Raw genomic sequence first — 13,564 nt, 5'->3', positions numbered from 1 at the left:
CTGACCTAACAAGTGTTGCCTTTACACCCAAAGGTGAGCACCTGGGCTAGGCTCAGGAAGAATCACATCGTTCTTATAGAAAATTCCTCAAGTGGATACTCTATTCTTCTGTGTCAGTCCTCAGCACTCAATCTTCCAGTCACTTCCCATCTCACTCACACAAAAATCCAAAGGCCCTGGATAGTCTGGAGCCCCTACCTCCCTGAATCTATCTCCTCCTCCTTTTCCCTTTTCTAACATTCATCTCCAGTCATACAGCTGCCTTCCCTGTTTTTCCTGGAACACTCTCATCGTGACTTCACGTCAGGACTTTTGTCCTTGCTGTTTCCTCTGCCTGAAGACCTTCCCTAATTTCTTTACATAAAATAGTATCACTGGTCTCCATCTCCTCTTCACTCCAATCTTGACATGTTCTACCCTCCTTCTCTGCTTTATTTCAATGGGTACTACCATATCTATCTATCTTCCACCAGATTGAAAGCTCCATAAGGAAAGGACTTTTGATCTGCATTCTTAAGGTTGTTATCTTTACAACCCTGGGCACATAGTAAGTGCCCAATAAATACTGTGTTGAATGAAAATGCAAAACTTACCAAAAAAAAATTAACCATTCAGTTGTTTCTTGGACTTTGACATGCATTTGGATGTGTTTATTGCCTTAAAAGCCATAGAATCACAGAATATTCTAGCTCATAAAGTAGAGGTCTTCACATTTCCAGGAGAGGAAACTGAGTTTCATACAGGTTGAATGACTGTTTTGGCTCAAATCACAAACTTTGAGGTGGTTTGTAATTGAAAGTCTAAAGTGCTTTTCCTTTCAGGAGCCCTTGAGAGTTCTCAAGAGCAAACCAAAGAAATACAGAAAATGAAGTCTAAGTCAGACTGTGGCCAGTCACACTTGCTGATTCTTCCTCATCTATGCACTCTGCTCTGGTTCACTCCCCTCACCCTCCACCCTGATTCCCCTTTCCTGGTTGTCAAAACATCAGCAATGGGTGGGACCCCTTGTGGGACACCGAGACTTGCTTTTGTTCTCTATCTCTTTCTCGCCCTCCAAAGAATTAGAATCTTATCCTCTGCCTGAAGACCTTCCCTAACTTCTTTACATAAAATAGTATCATTGGTCTCCATCTCCTCTTCACCCCAGTCTTGACATGTTCTATCTTCTTATCACTTCTTTTCTCTGAATTAAAAATATACTAGTGGGTCTAAAATACATGAGAATGAGGAAGAATTAAGAAAAATAACCCTAATGACCATAGAGAGATCCTGGGGATGGAGGGGGCATCCCCTTCACTTTACAGTTGAGAAGACAGAGGCCAAAAGAGAGGAGGAAAAGTTATGTGCTCAAATTTATTATGTCCCAAATGGAATTCTCAAGTTCTCCTCTCAACCCTACCCTCACCTCAGTAAGTAGAATCATTATTTGACTATTTGCTTCAGCCAGAAATCCAGGAGTCACCCTTGGAGCCTCTTTCAATCACCCAATACCTTCAATCCACCAGCAGATCCTTTTCAGTCTACTTCCTAAATGTAGTTCAAGTATGACTCCCACACACCCCCCCCGAAGCTGCCCCACCCTTGGGCCAGTTCATCCTCCTCTCCTTTCTAAACTCTGCAGGGATTTCCTAACTTGTCCCTTCCATCCGCTCTTGCCACACCACGCTATCCCACCAGAGTCTCCTCCACACAAGAGCCACAGTGGTCTTATTCATGTGCCCTTCAAACCATGTGTTTCCCCTGCTCTAATCCTCCCAACAGCTTTCTTTCACTCTTAGGAAAAACTTGAAACTCTGGTTCACAGCTCACAAGGCCCACGTGATCTGCCTCTCTTGTCTCTGCCCTTGGCCACTACTGCTCCCCTTCATTCTGTGCCAGGGACAGGACACCTGTTCTCTCGAGTTGTTTCAGACACAAGTCCCTTCCTGCCCCGGGACCTTTATACCTGTTCGCCCCTCTGCTCAGAAATCCCCTGCCTACCTGTGGTCGCCGCCCACTCCTCCCTGTCCAGTCTGCCCTGCTTCACTCTCCCATAGGGGGTTGCCTGGTCCCCTCTTAGAGTATAAACTCCGCCCCAACACAGAGGTGGTCCCCCACTGCTGTATCTCCTGCACCCAGAACAATGCTGGTGCACAGCAAGTACTCAGTGCATACTGGTTAAATGAATGAAGGAATGAATTGATTTTGCTCCATGATAGGCAACCCACTCCAGTATTCTTGCCTGGAGACTCCTGTGGACAGGGGAGCCTGGTGGGCTGCCATCCATGGGGTCGCACAGAGTTGGACATGACTGAAGCGACTTAGCATGCATGCATGCATTGGAGAAGGAAATGGCAACCCACTCCAGTATTCTTGCCTGGAGAATCCCAGGGACAGAGGAGCCTGGTGGGCTGCCGTCCACGGGGTCGCACAGAGTTGGACACGACTGAAGCGGCTTAGCAGCAGCAGCAGCAGGAATCCTCTACTTCCTGGCAAGGCCTGGACTTGAACTCAAGTCTTCTCACTCTCCAGTCAGGCTCTTCCCCCCACAAAGTAACATTTTGAGGGGTTGAAGAATCACATAGATAGCTTTACAGAAAGAGAAATTACCTCTGGCTCCAAAAGCCCCCCTTTTTTTTTCCCAGGAAGGGCCTGGCTCCTCTCTCACTGCGTAGCACAGCAGAGGTACAGCAAATCCAGGATGCTCACTCCTGCTGCAGAGGGGCGGGCCCACATGTCAGGGCATCTCGGCCTCCGCCACCGCCAGTGGGGATCCGGGTGTGTGTTCATTGCAGACGCTACTCCTCAGTCGGCATTCAACACATGCGTTTTGTGAACTGTAAGCCACACATACACACATACATTTTGTGTTTAAACAAAGCATGTCAGAAAGGCCCTCACCCTCCCTTCCTGCCAAGCGTGGGGACGAACAGTAGTGGGCTTGGCAGAAAGTCTCCGAGTCTAGGTCATTCATTTCCGCTCATTCAACCAGCTTATTTTTGGCTGTGCGACTTTCTTTTGTGAACTTCTGTCTTCTGTACTTGGACCTTGTAATCGATGACTGTGCTGTCAGGACCCACCCTTGAACACGGGTGCAAAAGACCAGTGAGAGGGCTCCTGTGAGAGAGAATGTGGTTGTACATGAACAAAAACGCCCGGACAGCCTCGGGCGGAACGCTCATGGTCATGCGATATGTCACCTCGCTCTTCAGGGCACAGAGGGCTCTAAGAGTATTGGGTCCAGCACCCAACACAGTGCGTGCTCACTAGAGGGTGCCCCAGCCTGCCCTCTCAGGGCTGGGAGACCAGCCAGCCAAGCAAGCCAGGCTGCCCTGGGAGCAAAAGGCACAGCTGGGGACGCTGGTGGTGGCCGTGGGGCAGGGGTGGGGGCGGTGGTCACAGGGAGGTGAACTCTGTGCTTCTCGCCATCATCACAGCCGCTCAGCGGGCCCCTCCTCTCCTCTTGCTCTTTCTTTTCCTCTCCTGATTCCTTCCAGGATGTTCTTTGCCCACCGCGTGAGATGCGAGGGGCATCAAGACCGCTCCCTGTCCTTGACTGTGTCCAGGGGCTACCGTTAGTGACTGGTGGCCTTGGTAACCAGGACTCGGTCTCTTGAAGGACTGAGAAGGAGCAAGAAAGAGGGTGGAAGCCGGCTCTGCGCAAGGCGGGCCTGGTAGAGTCCTCGGCAGGCTGGGCTGGGAGGGATGGAAAGAAAGGAGGGGATCTGCGGTGCGGGGGCCGTGGCGCTGCACTGTTTAGGGCAGCAGGGGGCGCCCGCGGCTCCCTCGCGCGGACCGGCCGCAGCAGATCGGACCCTGGGGAAATTCCGCCCGCGCGGAGCCAGCCAGCCGCGGGGGCCAGGTCAGGACACTGCGGCCCTCGGCGCCGCTCCGCCCTCGCCGGCTGTCGGGAGCGCGCAGTACCCGCTCCCAGCGGCCGCTCCTGGGCCCCGCACCCACAGCTCACTCAGTGCCCAGGAAGGCTGTTCCCATCCTCAAGGCGGGGCGTCCTCCCTGGGCTCTTCTTTGCAGTGGGGAGTGTTTATTGCACAAGGGGAGGCATGGTCACCCCAGGACAGACGTCAGCTCCTGCAGACCCATCGGATGTCGCTGCAGGGCGCTTAGCCACCTTCCCCGCGAAGTTGGAGGGGCCTCGGCAGAGGGAAGACAGCTGCCGCGCTCCCTGGAGCCCTTTTCGTTAGATAATGCCTGAAGGAAAAGGAGAGGGGGAAAGTAGAAGCCGGAGGCGTCCTGGTAGGAGGGTTGAGGAGAGGGTGGGGGAAACTTCCAGGATCGGAAAGGAAGCCAAGATGTGCTGAGCCGTCCCTCGTGTGGGGCAGTGTTTGGGGGGTGCTTTATCAGGCTTCCCTGGTGACTCAGACGGTAAAGAATCTGCCTGCAATGCTGGAGACCTGGGTTCAATACCTGGGTTGGGAAGATCCCCTGGAGGAGTTTGGCAACCCCCTCCAGTATTCTTGCCTGGAGAATCCCCATGGACAGAGGAGCCTGGTGGGCTACAGTCCATGGGGTCGCAAAGAGTTGGACACGACTAAGCACAACAATGGCACACAGTGCTTTATCTCGTTTAATCCCCACAACCACCTTTTGAAGTAGGTAGGCATCATCAACTCATTTTGCTGATGAGCATTTGGAAGCTGAGAGAGAAGAGGAACTCCCCCAAGGTCACCCCACTGGAGGTGAACAGGGACATGTGTTTGCACTTGGCCTAAGGAATTCTCACAGTGCAGGTGACCTGACAGACACGTGGGGCAAAGCACCCTAGGACCTGGGTTCCACGTGGAAGCCTTGACCCTCCTGCTGGCTCTGCAGCAGAGTGAACCTGCAGGAACCAAGGGAAAGGAGCCTGGCGGGAAGGGACCCACACCCTCTGCTCTGGACATAGGACACTCCTCACATGGGCAGGGGTCAGAGTCCTCAGGGAGGGGGGATGGGTGGAGCACATGGCATGATGTGAGAGGGAGGCCTACTTAGCATTTGCCCTGGGCTAAATTTTTCTAAGTGGCACCTTTGAACACTATTTTAAAAAAATCCTCAAAACTGGCTTTCACAGGAGTTAATCATTCACTCTCTCCACAGGCCCGGTGACCTTTGCCATGTGGTTGGGCTTTCGTTTGCTTTTCTTGAAAGTCCTGGAGTTTGTAATTGGAGCAATATCCTTTCAGTAAAGGAGAAAGGAATTGGGGGTCTAGGACAAATTGTGGTTTTCTTCCTTGCGCTTCATCTCCCAAAAACATTTGCTCAGTGAGAGGTTATGAATCCAGGACTCAGAATACTAAGTGGATCATCTATAGCTGTGGCTCTGGGGGGAAGGGGTGCTGGCTGTAGAAGACTTTAGGAGACAAAGCATGCCACAAACAAAAGCCCGATAAAATCCAAGCCACCACCCATTCTGCACCTGATTCTTTTAGGAGCTTGCTCTTACCTGGGTGGCAACTAAGTTTACCAATAGAGTTCATTCTCTAGGTGGGCTTCCCTGGTGGCTCAGATGGTCAAGAATCCACCTGCAATGTGGGAGCCCCCAGTTCGATCCCTAGATCCAGATACCCCAGGAGTAGGAAATGGCAACCTATTCCTGTATTCTTGCCTGGAAAATTCCATGGACAGAGGAGCCTGGCAGGCCACAGTCCGTGGGGTCACAAAGAGTTGGACACGACTGAGCAGCTAAGCACGCACGGACACACAGTATCCTAATCAGCTTAACACTTAAAGAGATGCAGGCTAGGGGCTGCTGAATTTGAACACTTCAGTCACCTAAAAGTTCGTTGACCTCCTGGAAGAATTAGGGAGGGCAAATAGGCTGTGTGACCTTGGGCAAGTCACCCAATCCTTCTAGGCTTCAGATGCCCCTTCTGAACCTAGGAAGAGTGGGCTCCAAGATCCCCATCAAGGCCAGCGCTCTGTAGTCCGTAATCCTGCAGGCTGCTGTCAAAGGCTCCCCCAGCTCTGTTCTGTCCCAGCTCTATTTTTGGCTCAGTGATTAGAGGGCTTGTCGGCCACACCCATATCTCTAACATTCTGACAGTTAGCTGCACATTTTCACTAGACATCCCACTGGGCTCTCAACCTTCAGATGCCCCAGGCAGACACATTACCCCTCCCCTCTGCCTTTCTTCACAGCCCAACTCCTCTGACTTCCCCTCTTCTCTTCCTGGCCTGGGAGCTGGGGGCCTCAAACCATCTTTGCAGGCTTGCTGTCCTTCAGCCGCCATATTCCTTTGGTTGCTGAGACTTGAACAGGCTGGTCTTATGTGAAGTGCTCCATTTCTGCATAGTCTCAACTTCTGCCCAGTTCGAGCCCTCGTCATCTGTCACGGGAGCTCTCACCCCTTCCGCTCATGCCCTCAACAGTCCCTCTGCGGTCACTCTCCACTCCACCTATAGGAAGTGTCACTACTGGGTCACTGCCCTAAGCCCCTGGCTCTGAGCAAACACTCTCCCCACTACAGACACTTGAATGGTTTCCTGTGGCCAGGTGAACAAACACAGCCACCTGGGGTTCCCTTCATGTAGGGTGAGTGTTATTCTCTTAGTTGTGTCTGACTCTTTGCGACCCCATGGACTGTAGTCCACCAGGTTCCTGTGTCCATAGAATTGTCCAGGCAAGAATACTGGAGTGGTTTGCTATTGCTTTCTCCAGGGAATCTTCCTGACCCAGGGATTGAACCTGGTCTCCTACATTGCAGGCAGCGTCTTTATCATCTGAGCTGCCAGGGAAGTCCGTCCCTTCATGTCGGCCCAACCTAATTCCACCTCCACGTGCCCCCCTGTGCTTCAGCCGAACTCAGTGTCCTTTCCCCAACCATTTGTTCTTTGGCCCCACACTCTTTCTGTTGTCTGGGACATGAACAATTCCCATACTGTGCTCTGATTATTTGCTCAGTCATGTCCGACTTTGTGCCATGACTTTGCGACCCCGTGGACTATAGCCCACCAGGCTCCTCTGTCCTTGGATTTTCCCAGGCAAGAATCCTGGAGTGGGCTGCCATTTCCTCCTCCAGGTGCTGAGTAAACCTGGGATTTCATCCCTGCCTCACCGCGGGGTTGTTGAGAGATTTTGAGCAAGTTCCTTAATCTCTCTGAGTCTTGGTTTCCTCAAAAGGGGATCATAAAACCTGCCTCACAGAATTGTAAAACCAAATAATGTGTCTTCTCACACGGAAGACAGTATGTGAGAAATTGCTTCCTAAACTAAAATAAAGCACCCCATGATCTTGAAATCAATTCAGAATTATTCTAGGTCCTTGTACTGGCTTGGTTTCGGGAACACTAAGGCAGGCCATCTGCCCCCCAAAGAAGAAAGCTTCTGGATATAGGGATTTTTAAAATAGTATTTACAAGTCTACTATTCTTGATTCTTGAGAAAGAAAGGGTCCTGGGTTCACAGGACAACCTCGGGCTGCCTGGGGAGCAATTAGGTTCTTTCTTGTTGTTTAGTTGCTGAGTCATGTCTGACTCTTGTGACCCCCATGGACTGTAGTCTGCCAGGTTCCTCTGTCCATGGAATTTTCCCCACAAGAATACTGGAGTGGGTTGTCATTTCCTTCTCCAGGGGATCTTTCCAACCCCAGGACTGAACTCACATCTCCTGTGTCTCCCGCATTGGCAGGTGAGTTCTTTACCACTGCGCCACCAGGGAAGCCCACATTCTTTCTTACTCATCCTTAAAATATGTCCTCCTAGGGTTGTGCTTCTTCCAGCTATTAGGATTTGTGTTTCAAGCACAGGAGCTACACAACTAGCTTCCCTAAAAAGCGTGTCCCCGTGCCTCACGCTCCCAGGAAAAAACAAGATGAAGTCATCCTTTCCCCTTTGCTATGATTTGCTCGTGCTGGTATGTGAAAAGTGGCTTGCCCATGCTCCCTGCTCACCAAGCACAGGATATGGAGACCCTGCAAACTTCTCCTTTAGCCCACTGCTCCCTCCCAACATAGTCTCAGATTCAGTTTTACATCATCTGTGCCTTGCAGAAATGTCTCATCCCTGCAGTCCCTATGCCAGACTTATTCCCGTGAGGTTGGACTGGTAGGGAATGAGTCAGCCTCAGGACGCTGCAGCCAGAATCAAGCCTGAAGCACAATATCACTCCAGCAAAATATAATTCCAGTAGGGCAACCGCTAGGAAATAAACTGGCCCCTTGCTTGTCCAAAGTTTCCTGAGGGGTTCTCGCATTTTAGCACAAGTTCCTGCAGCACCTTGAGCTGTGATTCCATTTTAAAATTAAGTCCTTTAAAAATGGCCAGTAAGATCCATTTCTCTGATGAAGAAGGAAAATAAGCAATTGCTTGGTATCAAATACTTGTCTAGATATTTGATAAATTATTGTTGTTTGGGCTTCCCTAGATGGCTCAGCGGGTAAAGAATCTGCCTGCAATGCAGGAGACGCAGGAGACTGGGGTTTGATCCCTAGTTTGGGAAGATCCTCTGGAGGAGCCTACTCACTAAGTTGTGTCTGACTCTCTGAGACCCTATGGACTGTAGCCTGTTAGACTCCTCTGTCCATGAAATTCTCCAGGGAAGAATACTGGAGTGGGCTGCCATTTCCTTCTCTAGGGGATCTTCCTGACCCACAGATTGAACCCATGTCTCCTACTTGGCAGGAGGATTCTTTCCCACTGAGCCACCTGGGAAGCCTATATTTGATACATACTAATACACTAGTTGAATTGAACAAGGGGAGATATATATATATATATATGTATTGTTATATATAGCCCACACTATATATATATATAAAGTTGCTCATCAGCAGTTTCTCATAAGTGTGTTCCCGGCGCATCTCCCACTCTCCTTGACCACCTCCATCAACAGGACACCAGTGGGTGTGCTTCCCCAGGTCCTGCTCTCTCCTCTGCCTTTAACTCACGTGCTTCTTGGAAGAGGGTGGGGGTGGAGAGTAGAGGGTCTCTCAGAGAAGGAGTTTAACAAAGTTGCAGGGGATTACAAAAAATAGGATGGAATACTCTGGCAATCTTCATTCTCACTCCTCCACTCGCACCTCCCACTACTTCCCTGGGACATGGTAGAATACCTTTCCCTCACTGTAGAATAGAAAATCATGAGATGAAAAGAAACCACATGGAGAGCAGGCATTCAGAGTGGAAAGCTCCTCTGTTGCCAGTGAACTGAACTCAGCTGTATGGAGTTACCTGCTATAGCCAGGAGCGCGACCAGAGCTTCTCTGCACTGTGAGCTCCCAACTCCTTCTCCAGGGAAATCCCTGCAGCCACTGCCCTTGCGCACAGCCATTGCTCCTGGATTCACTTTCTATCCAGAGGACAAGGAATTCACACCGTCCCCATCCAGGGCTACAAGCACAGAGCCAGGAGGTGCTAGTGGGAATCTGGGCTGATGGGACCTTCCACTGAGGGTCTGGACCTGTAGCTTGACTCTCCTCTTTAATACACAGGAGAACATTTCACCTGAGACTCAGGTGCCCTGTCTGTAAAAATGAGATCAGTAATTCATGCCTCATATGATTGTAGTTGAGGGGATTTTGTGAAACGTGTTTGAAAGCACTTTTTGTCAAAAGATAAGTGGAAAAGAATGTTAAAAAAAAGATTGTCTATATGTGTATAACTGAGCCACTTTGTTGTACAGCGGAGATTGGCACAACATTTATCAATTTTATTGATCTTTTCAAAGAACCATCAACATTGTTGATTTTCAACAATGTTCAATAAAAAATTAAATAAAATAAAGTATAATACAAACATCAGTTATTATCATCACAAAGCATACACACGTCACACACGTTTTTAAACTTTATTGTAGAAATTAACATATGGTAAAAGTGACTAGTTTGTGTGTGTGTGTGTATACATTTCTGTGACTTGTAATACATATATAGATTTGTGCACCCATCACCACAGTGAGAATATAGAATACTATCATTGCCTCTTCCACTCACTGAAGGACATTTGGTCATGCTCTTATTGTTTTGTATCTCTGGATTCAAGTTGCTAATATTTTGTTGAGAATTTTACATATATGGTCATGAGGGATATGGATCTCAAGTTTTCTTTTTTTGTAAAGTCCTTGTCTGGTTTCAGTATCAGAATAATGGTGTCCTCATTAAATTTAAGTAGGGAAGTGTTTCTTCCTCTTCTTTTTGCCTTAGACTTTGCCAGGAAGCCATCTGGGTCTGGAAATTTCTTTTCTCTTTTTCTTTTTGGCCTTGCCATGCAGAATGTGAGATCTTCCTCCCCAACCAGGGATGGAACCAGTGCCCTCTGCAATGGAAGCACAGAGTCCTGACCACTGGGCTGACAGGGAAGTCCCAAGATTTCTTTTTCAACTGGTTTTAAAACTATAAATTCAATGTCTTTAATCATTATATGACTGTTCAGATTATCTGTTTTATCATGACTGAATTGATAGTTGTGGTTTCTGAGAAATTGGCCCATTTCAGGTAAATTGTCAGATTTGTGTGTGTAGAGTTGTTCATAATAATTCCTTTATTCCTTAATGTCTACAGGGTCTGTAGTGATATCTCTCTTACATTCCTGATGCTTGTAATTATGTGTCTTCTCTCCTTTTTAAGTTAGATGTTTATCAATTTTATTGATCTTTTCAGAGAACGATCATTTGGTTTCACTGTTTTTCTCTATTTTTTTTCTTTGCTGATATCTAGTCTTATTTTGTTATTTCCTTCCTTCTGCTTGCTTTAGATTGATTTGCTCTTCTTGTTTTAGTTTCTCAAGGTATAAGCTTAGATAATCTTCTTTTCTACTCTAAGTATTTAATCCCATAAGTTTCCCTCTAAGCACTGTTATAAGTTCCATAAATTCTGATATGTTAGATCTTCATTTTCATTTGGTTCAAAATATTTTCTAATTTTCCTAGAGACATCCTCTCTGAATAATGGATTATTTTTAAGTGTTTCATTTAATTTCCAAGGGTGTAGAGATTTTCTCACATATGCTTTTTATGACCATTACATCTAGAATATTGCAGAAATCTAAAAAAGCCATTAGTTTTAAAACTCAATAACTTATTGAGCACCTCCTGTGTGCAAGGCACTAGGCTGGGTGCTGTTTTGGGTCCAAGGCTGCATGAGATTTAATTCTAGCCTTCAGGGAATTGACTGTTTAGGAGGGAAACCAAATCACTCTGACAAATAAGTGGTAGTCAATGATACACCACTGGTGGTCAGTGATACATGCTTCTTCTGTTTTACAGAGCAGCACTGCAATGGACGTCTCTTCCAGCTGAGATGGTCAAGGTCAAGAGTGTGAGGTGGGGACTTCCCTGATGGCCCAGTGGTTAAGAATCTGCCCGTCAATACAGAGGACACAGGTTCGATTCCTAGTCTGGGAAGATTGCACATGCCTCGGGACAACTTAGCCCGTGTGCCACAACTCCTGAGCCTGTGCACCCTAGAGTCCATGCTTCACAATAAGAGAAATCACTTCAATGAGAAGCTTGCTCCTCGCAATTAGAGGAAACCCGTGCACAGCAATGAAGACTCAGAGAAGCCATGTATATAAAGAGTGTGAGATGGACCTTGAAAATGGGTAGGATTTCTATAGTGATGGTCCTGGTGGGTGGTGATTTAGTCACTTAGTCATGTCCAACTCTTGCAACCCCATGGACTGTAGCCCACCAGGCTCCTCTGTCCATGGGACTTCCCAGGCAAGGATACTGGAGCAGGTTGCCATTTCCTTCTCCAAGTGATAGTCTTAGTGTAGGCCATTTCTAGCTGGACAGAACTTTGCTTGGTAGTGGCAGTAGCTCCTTCCCTGTGGACACCTCTCCTCCCGGTGCCCAGCCAAGCCTGCTGCCAGTTCTCACAGTTGACCTGCTTAATTCACATACCTGTGGGGAGTGGACTCATCAGACTCACTAGACGGAGGCTCTTCTGAAGGTTGGAGACAGCTCCTAATGCTTTTAGAGAAATGGGTATTGATGCTTCTGGGCCAGCAGAGGTGAAGGTGGGATTATAGAAATAAAATGAAGATGAAGAGAGTATTCTACTTCCCTCACATCCTGCAACCTCACAGATAGAGTTGGTCCTTGAGCTTCGTCAGAAATTGAGCCAAGAACGTGGAGGTAAGGGAATGAGGTCAATAAAGTGATGCTGCCGTGTTGTAACTGAGAATCAAATTAGCTTGGCCCACAGAAGCCAGGAAATACTGGATTCATAGAAGCCACAGAAGAGCAAAATGACAAGGAGTGGGGAGGAAAACATCTGCTTCAGGCCCGAGGGCTCCAGTTCATTGTCTGAAGGAACAGAGGGGAAAATGTGAGGTGAAAACAGCTCCCATTCCTTCAAGACATCTGAGCGGTCAACCAACAAGAGAGATGTCTGGCGAAAGTGAGAGCTGACAGCCTAAAGTCCTCATAAACCAGTCTTTTTCATTCTTCCTGAAATTTCCAGGCTTATTTTCACTTCCTTTCCTATTTTTCCTTGAAAAACTGATTTGAAGTTTCTGCTTTCAGCCCATAAAAACAAAACCAAAACAGAATTTCTGAAATTTTGGTCTTTGCATATTTTCTGTCAATTTATTTTTCACTTGCATGTTTTTTTTTTTTTAACTGAAGAATGATTGTACATGTGTTGATGATTTAATAAGGAGGGGACACTTGTTTCATATCTTCTAGCACAGATGAAAATAACTAGATACGGACTTCCCTGGAAGTTCAGTGGTTAAGACTCCATGCTTCCAGTGCAGAGGGGCACAGATCTGATGCCTGGTAGGGGAACTAAGATCCCACATACTGCACAGCACAGCCCCCCAAAACAACGAGATTTAATTTTATAAAAAAAGGTTTTTAAAGAAAACCGTTAATTTCTCACTGAATTTCTGTAGGCAAGTTACTTAAACTCTGTTAGTCTCAATCTCCTTATCTGTAAAACAGAAGTAATAAACCTACCTCATGGGGTTGCCGTGACACGAGGTCAGTAAGACAGCAATCTAAAAATCATCTTACATAGCTGAGCAAGTGTAGAAGCAAGGTATGGATATGAACTTCATGAATAGATCAGTGACAGAGTAAATCACCCCAATGCTTTATGAATTCCTATCTTGGAACTTCTGTATAATGCTATAAAATTGGAACTAATCTTGATACCTTGGTGTCTGGCCCCCAAATGAAAGGTCAGTATGACCTGTTTTCTTGAGAAAAGCTAGTTTGTTCTAAAGAGAGGTGATTCTAAGGCAAAAGGAATTTTTATAGAAAATTAGTTTCTGATTTATGCAAAAACAAGATGTCCTGAGGGATTTTCTGTTTTTTATGATGCTTTATAGTTCATAAAAGGCTTTAACACGCCTCATCTCTTTTGCATTACCAAAATCACCCCCGGAGAACAGGATGGGAAGGGGTCAATCATTCTGGCTTTACAAATGGGGAAATGAAGACTCCGAGAGAGAGTGGAGAACTCGCCCATGGCTGGACTTCCCTGGTGGTACAGTGGATAAGAATCTGCTTGCCAGTGTAGGGGACATGGGTTCATCCCTGATCTGGAAAGACTCCACATGAATCTAAGCCCATGCATCACAACTACTGAACCCCTGGACTGCAGCTACTGGACTGCATGACTAGAGCCTGTGCTTCACAACAAGA

Source organism: Cervus canadensis, chromosome 2 (genome assembly GCF_019320065.1).
Source record: "Cervus canadensis isolate Bull #8, Minnesota chromosome 2, ASM1932006v1, whole genome shotgun sequence".
Classification (NCBI taxonomy): Eukaryota; Metazoa; Chordata; class Mammalia; order Artiodactyla; family Cervidae; genus Cervus; species Cervus canadensis.
Note: the sequence above shows the minus strand (reverse complement) of the source record.